This window comes from Somniosus microcephalus, chromosome 5 (assembly GCF_052327205.1).
Source record: "Somniosus microcephalus isolate GS21.2 chromosome 5, FLI_Smic_1.0, whole genome shotgun sequence".
Lineage (NCBI taxonomy): Eukaryota > Metazoa > Chordata > Chondrichthyes > Squaliformes > Somniosidae > Somniosus > Somniosus microcephalus.
The window spans coordinates 281,537,963-281,557,393 of record NC_140991.1 but is presented as its reverse complement, the minus strand read 5'-3'; the positions used below and the strand labels follow the sequence as shown (position 1 = coordinate 281,557,393).

Here is a 19,431-nt window from a genome sequence, read left to right as displayed (position 1 = left end):
GACCAAGGCTGTAATGAGGTCTGGAGCCGAGTGGTCCTGGTGGAACCCAAACTTGCTGTTGATGATGGTATTCTCATACCTAATCCATCTTCTCACATCCCACTTCCCCCTCATCCCACCATCTCTTCTTCCTTACAAGCTGCTGATGGTGAATGCATGGATATCTTGCTTCCGCCACCCCGCCCCTCACTACAACCCAAGGTTTGTGCATATCTCCTTTCAGATACCCAAGAACTCCAACCTGGCCAGCCAGTCCCTGAAATGATAAAGGAGGACAGTGAAGGAGGAGAAGACACACCCATCACTGCATCTGACACTCACAGGCACCAGCTCAGAAAATGGCACTGCATGGACTTTAAAGGGTAATATAAAGGCGGGATCTGTATGTGGTGAGTCACCGGGCATGAGTGGGCTGCAGCCAGGCCATGGGGAAAGGGTAGCAAATGTGCTAGCTCCCGGGTTCTTGTGCACGGGTTCTGCTGCACAAGACTCAGATGAGGACCTCAATGGGCCGGACTTCAGAAGAAGGGAGATGGGCATGAACACAGAAATGCTAGGTGCAAGGGCAAGCCTGCTAGAGAGCCTATTGTCAGTATCAAGGAGCATGGAGGAGTCCAGCTCCAACATTGCATGGGGTTTTGTGCAGAGCTTGGAGCCCGTGGTTTCCAGGACCATGAGAGGCCTTGTGCACCTAGCCATGATGCTGCTTGTGATGGGCGAAGTTGCAACTTCCATTGCAGCACAGGCGGAAGCGACGCAACATCTCAGTGCTGCAGTGGAAGCTCAGATGCCTGCCATCGTGGCTGGGTTTATGAGTGTGGAAAGAGGCTTGCAGGGTCTCACAGCACTCCAGCAATCTGACCCCTAAAGGATGTAAAGGAATGCTGAGGCGCCACCCTGGGGGAGTGGCAGTGGCTCCATGCCACTCCACCAGTGCCCTTGCTGCTGCCTTTCATCCAGCCAGCCCAGACTGTTGCCGCTCATGCCGAGCTGGTGCAGTCTTCAGCCGGGCCTTCTAGGCCCAGAGCTGCTCGAGATCATCCTGCGAGGCCATCTGCAGTCTCACCACTGAAAGCTGCCGCCACAGGAGGAGAACTTCATAAGTGCACTAGAGTAGGAAAGACAGACAGTAAGGGAAGGCACAAGGGTGATTAGTTGACGTTGTTGTTTTGATTTGGATTTGATAAATTATGTTTCGAATGTTTGTTTTGTGATGGATCTCATTTCATCTTTGCGCCCAGGAGGATGCTGTGATGTTCCGTTATGGTAAGATGGGGAAGTGGTGAGCAACGGTGATCTGGGGTTTGATTCATTAGAACCGGATTCCGATGAGGTGCTCACGGACAGCCCATACGGAACGGGGGGATTTGCTGCCTGCCTCCTCCCTTCCTTCTCCTCTTTCTCCTCCTCCTCCTCCTCCTCCTGAGGTGCTCGCGGAACCTCTGATGGCAAGGGCTGCACCCTCATGATGGCCAAGTTGTGGAGCATGCAGCAGACCACCATGAAATGGGACACCTGCCTTGGCGTGTACTGGGGGACTCCTCCCGAGCAGTCAAGACAGCGTAACCTTTGCTTTAGCACCCTGATAGTCTGCTCAATGAGGTTCCCCATGGCAGCATGGTTGTCATTATATGAGTGCTGGCCACGAGTGGTGGTTCTGTGGAGAAGAGTCATCAGCCAGGTGCAGAGCAGCCACCCTCGGGTTTGACATGATGGTTGGAAGATTGCTGGCACAACAGACTGGCACAGGATGAAGGCACCATGACTGCTGCCAGGATACCGGGCATTCACCTTATGATGCACTGGGTGTGGTCACACACAACTGCGCATTAAGTGAGTGGTAGCCTTTGCAGTTACAGAACATCTCAAGATTGGTATGCGGTGCCCGTAAAGCCACGTGTGTGCAGTCGATGGCGCCCTGCACCATGGGGAAGCCTGATATCCTGGCAAAGCTATGTGCACTCCTCCTGCTTCTTTCTGTTTAGAGAGAAGACAATGAAGTCCCTTCTCCTGGAGCACAGAGCCTCTGTGACCTCCTGGTTGCAGCGATGGACGGCGAACTGGGAGATGTTAGCCATGTCTCCTGCTCCAGACTGGAAGAATCCAGTGGCGAAAATATTGAGGGCCACGGTGGCCTTGAGGGCCACTAGCAGTGCCGTGGTCGCCCTGCTCTGAGGCTGCGGGACTGGTTACCAGAGGTGGCAGAGTTCTGTGATCACCTCCTTGGTGAAGCGGCGCCTCCTAATACTCTGCTCCTGGCTTAAGTGCAGATAGATTGATTAATATTGCCAACACTCCTCCCATTTTTCCTACTTTAGCCCTCTTGAATGTGTTGTGACCAGGAATGTTCAGCTTCCAGTCCTGCTCTAAGGTAGGCCATATCACTGTTATACCTTATCCCTCCACAATATGTGCCTCTAGCTCGCCAGTTTTATTCATAACTAGCAGGGGGGGCCCGGCGTTGCCAGGGCAGTTTAGAGGGCCGCGCGGTTGACAGCCGGCCGCTGCCGCTCCCCCGCTCTGTGTGTCGGGCCGCGCGGTTGACGGCCGCCCGCTGCCGCTCCCCCGCTCTGTGTCTCGGGCCGAGCAGTTGTGAGGCCCGGCCCGAGTGACCCCAACTCACCTCGCAGTCTGGCGGGCCGACGCAGCTGCCCCGCTCGCTGTTGAGGAAAAGCAGGGGAAAAAATGGCGGCGATAATTTCTGGAGGCTGCAGGATTAGGTCCCGCCCGTGACGCACCGATTGGTTAACCATCAGGTCACTGAACTGTAGGATTGGTCAACCATCACGTCACTCAACGCTAATGAGCGGTAGGATTGGTCAACCGCTAATGAGCGGATTTTTGAAAGTTTTTTGTATACTGTCCGAACAATTTTTGTCTGACCAAAAAGTAAATATGCCTATGACACTCCCCTGATCATAACCTTTCTTTTGACATAAGATATGTGTAGGTATGCTCTATAACTTTTGAGTGTATAGCGGACAGACAGACATACAGACAGACATACAGACAGACGGACAGACTTACTGCTTTATACAGATAGATAGATAGATAGATAGATAGATGCTTCGTGGCTTTCCATACACACAACTCAAACCTCAGTTTATCTGTATGCAATCTTAACTCATTTTTTAATCTGTTTTTCTTTTTTTATCTTTCCGACACACCTCATCCCTTTTGCTCTGCTTTCTGCTTAGTTTAAATTCTCTCCTTGTAGTACTTATAATTTCTACTCACCTCAATGAAAGAACAGAATAATACTGTGCCCTGAGGCATGCAGGTATGACTGACACATACTGCGCTTGTAAAGAAACATTCAAAGCCATCCAGGTTCTCAATTACCCTGTAATCTCCATTACAATAGCTCAGCAAAATAATTAAACTTTTACAAACCTGATTCAAAACTGCACAAAGCTTTTTCATCACAAACATAGAAAGATTAAACTGTACCACAAACCTTCAGGCCTGGAGATCCTACTTTTCCTTTTGGGCCCTTAGGTCCAGGGAGACCAGGTGTCCCCTGCAACAAGAAAGGGCATGAAATAAACTGTTTGTAAAGGGTGTGTTTGATGCAATGATAATACACTCAAGTCACAGCCAGTACTGAAGTAGGTGGAAGCTTCAGCATCAGACCTTATTCAGTTATGAAACCCAGATCCTCAATAAAGTGCTATGTGACTCACAGGTAAAATTTCTAGACAGTTTTTTTACAATCTTTATCAAAGGGTATTAAAGACTGAGGGCTAGATTTTCAGTCGCTTGCGCCAGCAGTTAGCGCCTTAAGAGAAGTGATTTCCGGGCGCTATGCGTGTAGCGCCCGGGCGCAGCGCAGTTTGCGCCCCGCCCCAAATTAAGTTGCCCGTTAGCGCCGGCGCAAAGTTTAGCGCCCGCCCGGATGCGCGCGCAGAAAATGACGTCACATCCTCGTGCAACGCCCTTTGGCCGCCCCGATTGCAAACTTCAGTCGGACCGCCCCATTGTGCGGCGGGCGGCCGGAGCGTTTGGAAAAAGGAACGCAACACAACCAGCGCGGGCCCCGGGGGGCGCTAATTAAAGGGAACGTCCTCTCCAGTATAAAGGCCAGCCTTTTTTCAGAAAACAGTCTTGTGCAACGCATTTCTGGAGACACAACAAGGAGGATAGCTAACTGGTTTCAAGCAGCAAGAGCCAGGTATTTTTGGACTCAGGCCATAGCGCTGCAAGTGGCCATTTGGAAATTAGACTGTTTGCCAGGATTTGATGGGGGCTGCATGGGGTGCCAACGCGGAGCTGCAGCGCCATGTCCGTAGGGCTCACAGACGCATTGTGAGAGGGGCAGCCCTGGCTAGAGGCAGAGGGGGCTACAGGCGTCGGCCACGTAGGCCTTACCCAGTCAGGCTATACCGCCAGCAGCGCTCCTACCTAAACATGAGTGCCGCGCAATGTGTTAGAAGGCTCCGATTCCGAAAGGAGGTGATTGCAGAGATCTGCCACCTGCTTCGCCGAGATCTGCGGCCAAAGCTCAGGTGCAGGACGTCTCTGTCGGTGGAAGTGAAGGTGACGGTGGCATTGAACTTCTATGCCACCGGCTCCTTCCAATACGCTGCTGGGGACATAGCAAACATCTCCCAGTATGGCGCGCATCGCTGCATCCGCCACGTGACCGAAGCACTGTTCAGAAGGAGAAGCCAATTCATCGCCTTCCCCATGGCCCTCGAGAGCCAGCATCAGCGCGCATTGGGATTTGCCAGACTCGGGGAATTCCCCTTGGTGCAGGGCGCCATTGACTGTACGCATGTGGCTTTGCGGGCCCCTCTGGAGCATGGCGAGCAGTATCGCAACAGGAAGGGCTACCATTCTCTGAATGTGCAGCTGGTATGTGACCACAAGCAGTGCATCATGGCAGTCAATGCCAGCTTCCCAGGCAGCAGCCACGATGCCTTTATCCTGCGGCAGAGCACTGTGCATGACATGTTCCAGGCACAGCCTCCCCCAAGAGGATGGCTCATCGGGGACAAAGGCTATCCTTTGTGCACCTGGCTCATGACCCCGCTCCGCGCGCCCAGGACCGCTGCTGAAGAGGCCTACAACGAGAGCCATCAAACCACCCGCAACATCATCGAGCTAACTATTGGGGTCCTCAAGCAGCGGTTCCGCTGCCTTGATCGCTCCGGAGGAGCTCTCCAGTATTCGCCGGACCGGGTCTCCCAATTTGTGGTGGTTTGCTGCATGCTACACAACCTGGCTATCCGCAGGACTCAGGCACTGCCACCTGACGTTGGACCAGCACCTCAGGAGGAGGAGCAGGAGGGGCATGAGGAGGAGGAGGAGGAGGAGGAGCAGGAGTACGTTCCCAGGAGGGAGCGACCAGGGCCAAGGGCCGCACGACGCCACCTTATTACACGGTACTTCTAAGCCCCCTGTCAGGGAATGGCCAGGGGCCATGAGGGAAGATGAATGCAGCCGCTCCGCAAGCCCTCAGCCGGCGAAGCCAACAAACACTAAGAAGAACAACCATGGAGACTGCATGAATAAAGATAATTTTTTATTGCACAAAAATGAAAAGCCCTTCCCACATGAATCCCCAAAAACAATAAACGGGCCCCACAAAAAGCCCAACAAACGACTCACTCCCACAAACTGGGGAGGAGTCACTCCACCTTTCTTCAAACCGGGCCTCAACGTCGGCCTAATGCAAAAAATAAGCCCTCCAAAAGCACAACCATGGGCAAAATAAAGATGGCCACCGCCATATTAAAGGAAAGCTGCCCACACCCTCTACTGAGTGGCCCGCGAGGGCGAGACCTTGGCCAGCCTTTTGCCTCCCCTGCCCGGCCTGCTGCTCCTTCGCAAGCTCTGCCCAGTGGCTGCTGCGAGGCTGGGGGAAGGCGCCTGAGGCTCAGATGCCCTTCCGCCAGATGCCGCTGGGGGGCGGCCTACACGGCGTTTGGGCCTCGAGGGGCCGTCTGCTGAGTGGCGCACCTGAGCCTGGCCACCATCAGCTGCAGCCGCTTGCCCTTGACGCCCCAGTGGGGGAATGGCGGCGACGGATGGCGCAATGTGGGCCAGCTGGCGTCTGGGATGCGCTGGCTGGTGCTGTGGCGCGGTGGCACTCGGCCGGGCCCGCACTGCAGGATCCGCAGCAATCAGCCGAGGGGCGGCTTGCTGGGATGGTCCAGCGCGGCGGCTGCCCTGGCGATGCCTGCCTGAGACAGCGCGTGTGGCAGCAGTGAGTGCCCCTGTGGTCCTGGTGTGCGCGCGCATCACATCCGCTAGGGTCTTGATGGCATCAGTCAGCATGCGGCCACTCGCGGCAGTTGCTGCCCCGAACTCGCGCACACTGGTCGCCAGCGACTCGATGGCCTCAGGCATGCGCCCCACCACGCTCATGAGCTCCGTGTGGCGCCAGTCCGAGTCGTCGGCCATCTTATCCAGCTTCCGCACCTCCTCCGAAGTGAAGGTGTCCGGACTGGAGTCGCGACTCTCCCGCTGGGGAGGAGGGGGCCGAACTAGGGGACCCTTGCCGCGTTGGTGACGGCGAGTGTGCCGAGCAGCAGCACTCCCCTCTGATCCTTCCCCCCTTTGGGGGGAAGGCCGCGGGCCACGCGCACGGCTGCTGGGTGGCTGGACGCCACTGGTCCCAGAAGCTGCATTGCCCTGCGACAGTTCCTCCAGGCACTCGTCCAGTGAGGAGGTGTCAAGCATTTCCTCCTCTCCTGCGGGACGTGACTGTTCCCCCGAAGGTCCGGCTTGCTCCTCCTCCTCCTCCTGGTCGGAGGTGCTGTCACTGGCAGCTTCAGGGTCCTGGTCGTCACCAGCTGAAAGCAGGAATGCACAAGAGTAGCTTCAGAGTGAGGAGACGGCATCAGCGAGGGAGTTAGGACTGGTGGGATTCAGCGCATTGGTGGGACAGTGGCAAAGGAGGTAGCTCGGATGGGCCAGTGTGACGCGAGAGGGCCAAAAGGCGAGGTCCTTACCATTGCCGGGCAGTGGAGGGTCGGATACACCGCACGCTGTGGGGACAATCACACGGGCTCCCATGAGCACACACACGCGCTCCTCCAGCCGAGTAAGCTTCTGCAGCTTGGCGCGGCCACCCCTGGCACGGGCCTGGCGATTAAACGCTACTTTAGCCTGCAAGAGAAAGGACGGGCTGTAAGTGCGCAGTGAAGCCCTGATGTAGTGTGCACTGCCTCCCATGGTGGAATAGCTTGGACAGAGTGAAGCCCTGATGTAGAGTGCACTGCCTCCCATGGTGGAATAGCTTGGACAGAGTGAAGCCCTGATGTACTGTGCACTGCCTCCCATGGTGGAATAGCTTGGACAGAGTGAAGCCCTGATGTACTGTGCACTGCCTCCCATGGTGGAATAGCTTGGACAGAGTGAAGCCCTGATGTACTGTGCACTGCCTCCCATGGTGGAATAGCTTGGCCAAAGTGTAGAGTGCCGAATGGCCATTTGATGCTCATGACTGTCCCAATGCTGCTGGCTGAGGGCTGGCCAATAGGACTTTCAGCTCCCTTTGCCCATCATGTCAGGTGTACATGCAAGAATGAGGAGGAGACTGGAAAGGCTACTCACCTTCACAATCCTGGTCAGATCGTTGTATTTTTTACGACATTGTTTGTGGGTCCTGGGGGCATCGCCGGTGAACGTCACCCTCTGGGCGGTCTGCTTCCAGGCTTTGGTGTAGTCATGGTGGGTTGGATTCCTCTCACTCTCTGGAAACAAGATCTTGCGCCTCACCTCCAGAGCTGTGACCATTATGTCCAGATCACCCTCTGAGAAGCGCAGGGCACGCTGACGGGCCTTCTCTGGCGTTGCCATGACTCCCTGGGGCTGAGCAGCAGTGTTGAGGCCTCTTTGCAAGGCTGCAGTGTGCAGGGCGTGGCAGCAGACCAATTCGTCCCTTCCCCCTTTAACAGCTGGTCGGCACCACGGGGTCTGCTGTCAGTGCAAAAATGACCGCACCCGCGCTGCGCCCCGCCTGGGCGCTATCCCTCTGGACCGCCGGCTTAGCGCCTAAAGGTAGGAGTGGAACGCCTCTTTTAGCGCTCCACCACTCTCTTAGGGCGAAGCCACTGAATTTCCGGCAACGGGGCGCTACTTTGGGGCGGGCGCTAACTTCGGGCGGGCGCTAAGGTTAGCGCCCCAAAACTGTCTATACTGAAAATCTAGCCCTGAAACTGTTTCCTCCATGTTATTTTTTTCCATTAACACTAACTTTCAATTAATGAAACACTGGATCCAATTTAATACTGTACTGTGAGCTAACATTATGCTGGTGATATATGTACAACTATAAGCTGCTGCAAACAAATTTAGTTTAATATATGATGATTTATTGTTGAGTACTTGGTGCAAATAGTACAATAATGTGGCTTCAGTATAAACACCAGAAAAGCTGCTACTGTTTGTGCTGCAGTTAAAAGTTGTGGCACAGTACAGAGCTGTTCCCAAGCTGTAATCATTAAAAATGGGCTACGCAAATGGTTTTAAGAGTCCAATATTTTTCCAATGAGTTTCTGTTGCACTGACTCTTGTCAACTCTATGGCCTTGTTGAAGGCACAGTAAACATGATTTATTCTTCAGCTGTTAAGTGGAAACAGAACAACAAATTACATTTAAGACGCTTATTTCCTCCTGCAGTCTGCATGAAAATGCTGGTTTATAGAAAACAAAAGCATAGTTAACCAGGCTGATTGTATCACATTTCACACATTTCCAGAGTTACATTGCTATTTTTCTGTCACAAGTGTCACTTAAATATTATTTCAATCAGCCCCACAAACAGAAGATGACTTGTAGCTGCCAACTGTTTGGGCTGAAAATTCAGTAGGGTTAGCGCCCCATTTGAGGCGCTAGAGGGCCTAGCGCCGGAGTTATGGCCGGTTTGTAAATTCAGTGGGGCCCTGCCATCGGCGTTAGACCGGTTGCGCTGCGCCGGCACCGATGACGTCATCGGTGTGCGCAGCGTCCCGGTTGCCGTGGTGACGGGCCCCAACGCCGAAATTGAGTTGCGGCCGCCTCGCCCGTGGCAGCCGCAACTAACGATGTTTCAGCAGAGTCCTACGCGAGTTAGCGCCGGCGCATTAAGGTCGCGCGGCGGCCGGCCGCTTTCCCGCCGGCCGCCTGCCCGCACCTCCCTCCCCGGACTCCTCCACCCCCCCCCCGCGGAACAGATGCGTCTGGCCTGCGAGCCCGGCACTTCTCCGAGGTGCCGGGCTCATTTTTTTCAAGATTTCAACGGCCAGCGGGCGGGTGCAGGCAGCTCCTCCTTAACTGAAGGAGGAGGCCTGCACTTCCCCAGCCTGCCGCACCGCATTGGGTGCCGCAGCGCCGGAATTGCGCCGCAATGCGGCAGTCAGCGCCCATTTCGAGGCGCTGACACCCTCCTGTAGCGCCGGCAGCCGTTTGGGCGCGGCGCTACTGAATTTTTGGCGCGCGCAGGGGGACTTAGCGCCGGCGCTAAATTTCCGGCGCTAAAGCCCTGGCGCGGCGCCAACTGAATTTCTAGGCCTCTGTTTTTTGTGCACATGAACAACTTTTCTAGCCCCTATTTGCATTGTTCCACAGATAGAATATTTGAAATTCTTAAGTATATTTCATACACATGCAATGTGCTCTACCATCTGCCCTCATCACCTTACAAGCAAATCATTAAAACATTCATAAAGCCACAGTATGCAAATTAAACCAGTTAAACAACAAACTTCCAGAGTACCAATATACTTATTAAATACTGATTGTTACTGGCAACCACCTGTGGGCCTGGAATTCCTGGATCTCCTTTATGGTCACTCTCACCCACCAGTCCTTTAGACCCCTACACACAAAGAGAAAGGCGTTATTTAATATGAATGCAGTGGAGCTTCAATTATCTACCTTACTAGAGGGGAGCTGCTGGCAGATAAGGGAAATTACTGCATAATCAATAACCCCACATTACATTGCTGATTGCTGCTTTGAATTGTCAATGTGCTGCTTGTCTGCACCCACCTGCTTCAGTCCTCTCCGTTACCACTCCCCTTCCATGATACTGCTGGCAAAATCAGCAACAATCATTAACATTAATATTCCAATTTTGTGTTGGAGCACTAAAGTGGGTGCTGCCTTTGTTTCAGGAAATCCAGCACTCCGAGTCTAACCAAAGTCAGCTCTAATCTGTCATAGCTCTGCGGTGATTGTTGTCAGTCTATGCTTTTTTCACTGGTTCCAGTCTCCCCTTTTAGCCTCATCGGGTATGAATTCCTACTCATGGACATTGATAAAGTAACAGAAATCTGCCTCAATATTATAGAAGCTGAACTTGCGCAAATTGAAATAATAATTCTTATTTCATCCAATGATTAGAGTTATTTTCAACTAGCTCCACCGATCTTTTGCTGAATGGCAGTCACAGTCAGTGACATGTAAGATGTGAATGGCTTTCTTTCCCCAGTGGCTGCCACTGACAAATGCCTCACGTGGCAGACGACTGCCTCATCTTATTCCTATACTGACTAGCACGTGGAATTACTCCCCTCGAGTTACAGCTCTTTAATCTATTGTGATAAATCCATGTAGTGGAACAAGAACTCGAAGAGGCGATATCTTGGAACTCGTACGAGTATTTTATTAAACAAACAGAGTAACAAACATCATGCCTGCATCTTGGCATTCCACCTTTGCTGACCTTGACAGGAAGCAAACCTCTGACCTTAACAGGAAGCAAACCTCTGACCTTAGCAGCAACATTGGCTACAGCACCACCTGGTGGATAATCTTAATCATAACATCCCAGATTACTATATCCCTCCTCCCTTAAGATTTCAGTATGAATTTCTTAACAGACAACCATTCCTGAGGGTCACATAAGGAGTCTCCATTCATCATGTTCCATACTTGACGAATCTAATAGTTCACTATCAATCTCTCTGGTGGCTTGTGAGCCCTTTGTGAACATCTAACAGTAAAGTCCCTGTTTGTTTGTGGTGAAGCCACCAGCTGCTCCTGAGCAGTGCTCAGAGTATCTGACTCTGCAACGATGGTTTCCTCTTGACGAATAGGTTCCTGTGGAATTGTCTCTGTCCCTGGGGGTGGCACCACAGATGCACTTGGATAACTGGGGGCAACCCTGTCTTCAGTCATTGCATCTGGAACCTTCATTTCAATTTCCCCGTGTCTGGGAAGTATATGATCTACATGTCTGCGTACTACCCTACCATCTCCCAACATGACCTTGTATGATACTGGACCTGTCATTGAGTCTATGAAGCCAGGAATCCACTTTGGTCCATAACTGAAATTCCTGGTAAGGACCGCATCTCCTTCTCCAAAACTTCGGCTCTTTGTTCTTTTGTCATGGTTCTCTTTTTGTTTGTTTTGTCGGTTTTCATTTTCCTTTTTAGGTCTGGGTGGACAAGGTCAAGAGTGGAGCGTAGTCTACGACCTAATAACATCTCAGCAGGAGAGAGTCCTGTGGTGGATTGAGGTGTTATTCTGTAGCTGAACAGAACCCGTGACACTTTGGCTGCTAAACTCCCTTCTGCACTTTGTTTCATCATCTCCTTAAATGTTTGTATGGCTCTCTCCGCAAGTCCATTCCAGGACGGATGATATGGAGCCGAGGTCACCTGCACTATGCCATTTTTTCTCAAGAACTCTTTTGTCTCTGTACTCACAAAACAAGTGGTATTGTCTCTCACCACGATCTCCGGTAGCCCTTGATTACTGAAGCTCCGACGCAGGCAGTCTATAGTAGTAGTGGCGGAAGCAGAATTTACAGGATAAACATCCATCCATTTGGAATGTGCATCAATGATTATGAGGAACATCTTCCCCATGAATGGACCCGCATAATCTAAGTGCAATCTTCTCCATGGTTTATCCGGCCACTCCCAGGGGTGGAGAGGAGCCGCTGCTGGTGCCTTCCGGTGTTCCTGACAAGTGCTGCATGTCTTGACTAGATTTTCTATCTCCTCATCTAGCTTTGGCCACCACAAGTAACTCCTAGCCAAGGCTTTCATATGCGAGACCCCAGGATGACACTGATGTAGTTGCTCTAGGATAGACTGTCGTGCTGGCCGTGGAATAATCACTCGTGCTCCCCACAACACGCAACCATCCTGCACACTCAGCTCTGTTTTCCTGACACTGTAGGGTGTGAAGTCAGCCTCTTCCGGATGCTGTGGCCATCCACTCACCACATATTCTCGAACTCTAGACAGTACTGGATCTTTACCTGTCTATGTTCTTACTTGCTCTGCAGTCACAAGTGCCGTGTCAGTGTCCTCCAACATCAAAACTCTGTCCTCTGGAGCTGCATGGATAGGTGTGCCTGGCAGTGGCAGACGGCTCAAGGCATCTGCGTTCCCATGGTACTTGCCCACCTTGTAGACGATGTCATACTCATATGCCCTCAACGTCACTGTCCACCTCTGGATCCGGGGTGACACCATCTGTGGAACTGCTTTCATTTCATTGAAAAGAGAGAGAAGAGGTTTATGATCGGTGCATATGGTGAACTTCCTGCCATATATGTACTTGTGGAACCTCTGTAACCCAAACATTACTGCTAACCCCTCTTTGTCTAACTGGGAATAGTTTTTTTCCGCTGGTGTTAGAGTTCGGGACATAAACCCTATTGGTCTTTCAGTTCCATCTTCCATGCAGTGTGAAAGAACTGCCCCCACCCCATAAGGTGAAGCGTCACAAGAGAGAATGATGTCTTTCTCTGCATTGTAGTGAACCAGCACATCCGACGACAGCATCAGTTTCTTGGACTGTTCAAATGAAACCCCTTGCTCCTCTCCCCACTGCCACTGTGTCTCCTTGCACAGTAGTTTGTGAAGAGGTGCTAACAGAGTTGACAAGTTTGGTAAAAACCTGTTATAATAGTTCAGCAGTCCCAGGTAAGCTTTTAACTCAGTCACATTTGTAAGAGCAGGGGCGTCCTGCAGTGCTTGTACCTTCTCCTTGAGTGGATGGAGCCCGGTGGCGTCCACTCTGTGTCCCAGGAACACTGCCTCATTCCCCAGGAAAGTGCACTTACTCCTCTTGAGCCAGAACCCTGCCCTCTCCAATCTCTGTAGTACCTCTCTCAGAGTGCTCAGATGCTCCTGGTCGGTTCTTCCCATCACCAGAATGTCATCCAGATAGATGGAAACATGTGGAATCCCTTGCAGTACACCTTTGATTGTCCTCTGGAAGATAGCTGGACTAGATGAGACACCAAACGGTAAGTGGTTATATGTAAACAAGCCCTTGTGTGTATTTATGGTGACATACTTCTTTGATTCATCATCCAGTGTAATCTGCAAGTAGGCATGACTCATATCCAACTTTGTGAATTTCTTTCCTCCAGCCAGGTTTGCAAAGAGATCCTGTTTTGGGAATCGGATACTGCTCTAGTTTGGACACCCGATTGACTGTCAATTTATAATCTCCACAGAGTCTTACCAAATTGTCCGGTTTCAAAACAGGTACTATGGGAGCTGCCCATTCCGAACATTTCACTGCCTCCAGTATGTTCTCTCTCAATAGACGGTCAAGCTCAGCCTCTACCTTTGGCTTCATGGCATAAGGCACAGGTCGTTGTTTAAAAAACCTTGGCGGTGCCTCCTTGTCTACATAAATCTTAGCTGGGGGGCCATTAAATGTGCCAAGTTCCTCCTTGAACACATTCTCATGTTCACTCAACACTTCTTGCAAAGTCAACTGTTTGCCCGCATCTATTTGATTTACTGCTCCCCAGTCTAATTTAAGTTCTTTTATCCAGCCCTGACCTAACAGGTTTGGTCCAGTACCCAACACTATAGGTAGCTGTTCCACTGTGTCCCTGTGTTGCACAGTTACATTAGCTGTACCTAATGTAGCTGCTCGTTCACCTGTATATGTTTTAAGATGCAGGGAGCAAGGCTTTAACTCTGGAACTTTTGCACGGTTCCACAATTTTGAGTACTCTGCCTTGTTCATTATGGTCACGCCGCACCCTGTAGCCACTTCATAGTTCACCTTAGAGTCATTTACTGTCAGTTGCAATGTGATAGGAGCCACTTTTGGAATGTTCTCTAACATGCTATACATTATGAACATGTCCTCTTCTTCCTCAGTTTCCCCGCTGATGTGGTGTGCTCCATGTTTTTTTCACTTCTCTCCCTTGGTTTTGCTGTCCTCCCCCTTTTGGTTTGGATTCCTCCATAGGTGATTTCGCCCTGCAAGCTCGTTTTATGTGTCCTTGTTTCCCACACTTGTAGCACTTTTCCTCCAGAAACCGGCATTCACTCACCAGGTGATTGCCCTTGCATCTATAACATGCCTTCACATGCTCACATTGTGGTTTCTGACGCATGTTCAACTTATGCACAACAACCTGACCTGCAACTTGCATAGCATTAGCCCTGTCTGAACCCTGTATTTCTTTTACATCTCGGTTCGCTGTCTCTATGGCTTGAGCAAGTTCCAATGCTTTTTCATAAGTAAGCCCAGTCTCGGATAATAATCTACGCTGCATTCGGTCGTCCATAATTCTGCAAACTAGCCTATCTCACAACATTTCCTTCAGGTTGTTCCCATAATTGCAATCTTGTGCTAATTTACGCAACACCGCTACATAGTCCATTACGCTCTCTTCCTCTTTCCTGTTCCTGGAATTAAACTTGAACCGCTGTACAATCTCACTAGGCTTAGAGTTGAAATGTTCTTTTAGCAAAGCCACTAATTCAACAAATGATTTGTCTCCAGGCTTTTCAGGACTGAGCAGATTCCCCATCAAACTGTAGGTCTGGCTTCCCACGGAACTAAGCAGAATGGCTTTCCTTTTTCCGGCATCATTTATTTCATTTGCTTCAAAAAAATAACCCAACACTTCACAGTATTCCTCCCAGGTTTGTGTTTGACTATCAAAAGCGGAAACTGTTCTTACTGTGGCAGCCATGCTCTCTTCCAACTGGTAGCTAACTTCAGCTCATGATTTTGTTGTTTAAAAGTCCTGGCAGACTTCTCTTCTTTATCCAGGGTCCTTTTTACCTCATCGCCAAATGTGATAAATCCATGTAGTGGAACAAGAACTCGAAGAGGCGATATCTTGGAACTAGTACGAGTATTTTATTAAACTAACAGAGTAACAAACATCATGCCTGCATCCTGGCATTCCACCTTTGCTGACCTTGACAGGAAGTGAACCTCTGACCTTAACAGGAAGCAAACCTCTGAACTTAGCAGCAGCATTGGCTACAGCACCACCTGGTGGATAACCTTAATCATAACATCCCAGATTACTATATCTATCATCTAATTCCTGAAGCTCTTCTGCAGGACCACAATTTCACATCTTCGTATGTCACTTATTCCAACATGGACCATGACTTCTGACTCATCCCCTTCCCTCTCCAAAGTCTTTTGTATCCACTCCAAGATATCCCTTATTCTGGCACCTTGGAGGAAATATATGATTCATAACCCTTGGCTGCAAGTACAATGTTTGGGTTTATATGAGAGTAGTACATTTCTAGAATCAGAGAATGATACAGCACAGAAGGGGGCCATTCAGCCCATCGTGCCTGTGCTGGCTTGTTGGTAGAGCTATCCAATTAGTCCCACTCCCCTGTTCTTTCCCCATAGCCATGTCAGTTTTTTCCCTTCAAGTATTTAACCAATTCCCTTTTGAAAATTATTATCAAATCTGCTTCCACCACCCGTTCAGGCAGTGCATTCAAGATCACAATAATTCGCTGCGTAAAAAAATGTTTCCTCATGTTGCCTCTGGTTCTTTTGCCAATCACCTTAAATCTGTGTCCTCTGGTTACTGACCCTTCTGCCACTGGAAACAGTTTTTCCTTATTTACTATATCAAAACCGTTTATGATTTTGAACACCTCTATCGAATGTCCTCTTAACCTTCTCTGCTCTAAGGAGAGCAACCCCAGCTTCTCCAGTCTCTCCACATAACTGATACCATTCTGGTAATTCTCTTCTGCACCCTCTCTAAGCCCTTGACATGCTTCCTAAAGTGTGGTGCCCAGAATTGAATATAATATTCCAGCTGAGGCCTAACCAGTGTTTTATAAAGGAATAGCATAACTTCCATGATTTTGTACTCTATTATGCCTCTACTAATAAAGCCAAGAATCAGTCAACTTGTCCTGTCACTTTCAAAGATTTGTGTACGTACACCCTCAGGTCTCTCTGTTCCTGCACCCCCTTTAAAATTGCCTGTCCTCATTCTTTCTACCAAAATGGTCTTTTAGAGACAATGGGCTAGAAATTCAGTAGGCTTTGCGCCCAGTTTTTGCCCAAAGAGGGCTTTTGCGCCACTTGCTGAGATTGCGGCGATATTCAGCGCTGCGGTAATGGCGGCGTTAGCCAGTAGCGCTGCGCCGCCACCGATGACGTCATCGGTGTGCGCAGTGCCCCGCTACCGCCCCGCTACCGGCCCGACCACCATATTTAGTTGCGGCCGCCTCTTCCGCAGCGGCCGCAAACAGCGATCTGAAAACGGGGCCGTCCTGCAGCCTTAGTGGGGTGAGTTAAGGTGGAGGTGCGGCCGGCCGCTTTTTCGGCGGCCGCCTGCCCGCACCTCCTTCCCCGGCCTCCTCCACCCCCCCCCCGCGGCATTGCCGGCTGTTTTCCGGGAGCCCGGCACTTCTCCGTGGTGCCGGGCTCATTTGCCGGCACTAGCGAGCGGCGATCTCGCTGTTGCAGGCACCTCCCCCTTAAGAGAGGGAGGAAGGCCTGCAGTACCGCAGCCTGCCGCTCCGCAGCGGGTGGCGCTGCGGCACCTAGCGCGCCGATATTCAGTTTCAGCGCCCCAAGCGGGGGCGGCCACACCCTTGAATAGCGGCCGGCTTCGACTTGGGGCGCTGAAACTGAATTTCCGGCGGGCGCAAGTGACTCCGCGCGCAGCGGTAACTTCTGGGCGCAAGCGAGCTGGCGGGCCCAAACTGAATTTCTAGGCCAATAAATTACAAAATTAATTGGCACTTGGAAAACTATGTGCTAATGAATGAAAATCAGCATAGATTTGTTAAAGGCAAATTGTGTTTGACTAACTTGATTGAGTTAGTCAAATGAATTAACGGAGAGGGTTGATGAGACTTTAATTTTGCTAACAATTCTATTATGTGGTACTTTATCAAATGCCTTTTGAAAGTTCATATACACATCAGCCGCACTACCCTCATCAACCCTCTCCGTTAATTAATTTGACTAACTCAATCAAGTTAGTCAAACATAATTTGCCTTTAACAAATCCATGCTGACTTTCATTCATTAGCACATACTTTTCCAAGTGCCAATTAATTTTGTGATTTATTGCCTCTAAAAGTTTCCCCACCACCGACGTTAGGCTGACTGGCTTTGTATAGCTGGGTTTATCTCTCTGCCCTTTTTTGAACAGGGGCATAACATTTGCAATCCTTCAGTCCTCGGGCATCACCCCATATCTAAGAAGGATTCGAATATTGTGGCTAGAGAGTTCGCAATTTCCTCCCTTACTTCCCTTAGTAACCTAGGATGCATCCCATCTGGGCCAGGTGATTTTTCTACTTTGAGTAATGCCAACCTTTAAAGTACATCCTCTTTATCTATTTTTATCCTATCTAATAACGCTACTACATCCTCCTTTACTGCAACATTGGTAGCATCCTCTGCTCTAGTGAAGACAGATGCAAAGTACTCATTTAGTATCTCAGTTATGCCCTCTGTCTCCACAAGAAGATCCCCTTTCTGGTGCCTAATAAGTCCTACCATTTCTTTGACTACCGTTTTACTATTTATATGTTTATAAAAACCATTAGATGTGTGATAGCTTCTAAACCAATTTGATACAGACATAAAAATGGAACAGAGAGCTCACCTGTGCGCCGAGTTGTTCTCTCTCACCTTCTGGACTCTACAAGAAGTGGAAAATATGATGTTCCTTTTAGTTAATTTCTTCTAACAATAACTCTATTGCAACCTTTTCATATTAGACTTGCATTTACTGCACTGAACTCCCTAGATTATATAGTGTATGCACCAATGTTACCTTATACATTGGGCTGAATCTTGACAGGGGCGGGCTGCGTCGATGGCGGGGTGCGGGGGGCGGAGTTTCTGACAGGAAACCCAGAAGTTTGGGTTTTGACTCCATAGCATGCGTACTCTTGGTGGGGAGATTGCGATCACCGACCCCGGGGAGGGATCCGATCACCGACCCGGGGCGGGGGGAGTATGAGGGAGGTGGTATGAGGGAGGTGGTCTGATGGGGAGAGCTTGGGAGGCCGGGGGAAATTACTTACCCTCTCCCTGAAGCTGTCCTTGCCTCTCTTCAGCTGCTGGGTTTCCCGAGGCCTGGGAAACCCAGCTGACCAGGGTTAAACCTGCAAAGCAGGTTAAATCAGAGGCCGCCAGCCTCATTAAAATATTTAATTGGCTAACCCACCTCCTGGGCAGGTTGGAGGCATGTAGGGATCGGGTTTGAGATTTAACATCTCACCAGACCCGATCCCACCTGCTTTTGAGAGTTAAGATTCAGTCCAGTGTGTACTATACTGAGCTACGAAGGTTGCTCACTCTTTAATTTATGAACAAAAGTTAGACAATAAGGGCCATATTTTGCCTTGTTTGCTAATTTTATTGAAACAGCAGAACACTGCTTTATAATAACATCTTTTTTCCAGTAAAATTAGCAAACAGAGGAAAATATATTCCTAATGATTGGACTGAGCAATTGTCCCCAATTAATTGCTTTGAATTTTACTCTTGATTGGACTCCACTGATACCCTTCACTAAATCAAGCTACCTCTTCTGTTTACATTCGGTGCTGATTCAATAAATGTGAAACTATAGCCCCAATATTCACAGGGAGGTGGGGAGGGAGCAGGGGCATGTGCCAGTGGTCGGGATACCTGGAAATGCCAGGAACGTGAAGGTCCTGGCGAATTTAACAGGAGGACCTCATTAGAATTGCTTTAGTTCGTTTCCCACCTGGTGGCTGGCCCGATTGACAGTTGGCAGACTGCTGGGGTGGGAAAAACTGTGGTAGAAGGCCGGTATTGGGGATCGCTAGGGATGGTCCCCAGTGATCGGAGATCGAGGATTGGTGGGGTGGCTCAGAGCTAGGCGGTGAAGGAGAGATTGCGGTAGGGGGATAGATCACGGGGTGGGGGGGAGAAATTGCGGGGATGGGTCTGAAGATGGTGGGGATGGAGAGCTTGTGGGGGTTCTGAAGATCGCAGCAGGGGTCGGCCAATCGCGTGGAAGGGAGATATTGTTTGCTTGAGGGGCCGGGGGCAAGTGCTCCTGCTCCTCCTGGCCCACAAGCAGTGCTGGAAAAGCACTTACCTGCTGGATCTGGCAACGACCGCCTCCCTTCAGCTGTCGGGTTTCCCAAGCCCTGGGAAGTCCAGCCCACAGCCGTTAAATTCAAATGGCCCCCAAAATCTGAGGAATGGAACCTCATTGAAATATTATAATCAAGGACCCGCCA

The 19,431-nt window shown here is 50.4% G+C and overlaps 1 pseudogene; it reads right to left on the bottom strand.

The window, feature by feature from the left end:
- LOC147117765 (collagen alpha-6(VI) chain-like) overlaps positions 1-19,431 on the bottom strand; it is a 281,465-nt pseudogene that overhangs the window by 122,287 nt on the left and 139,747 nt on the right.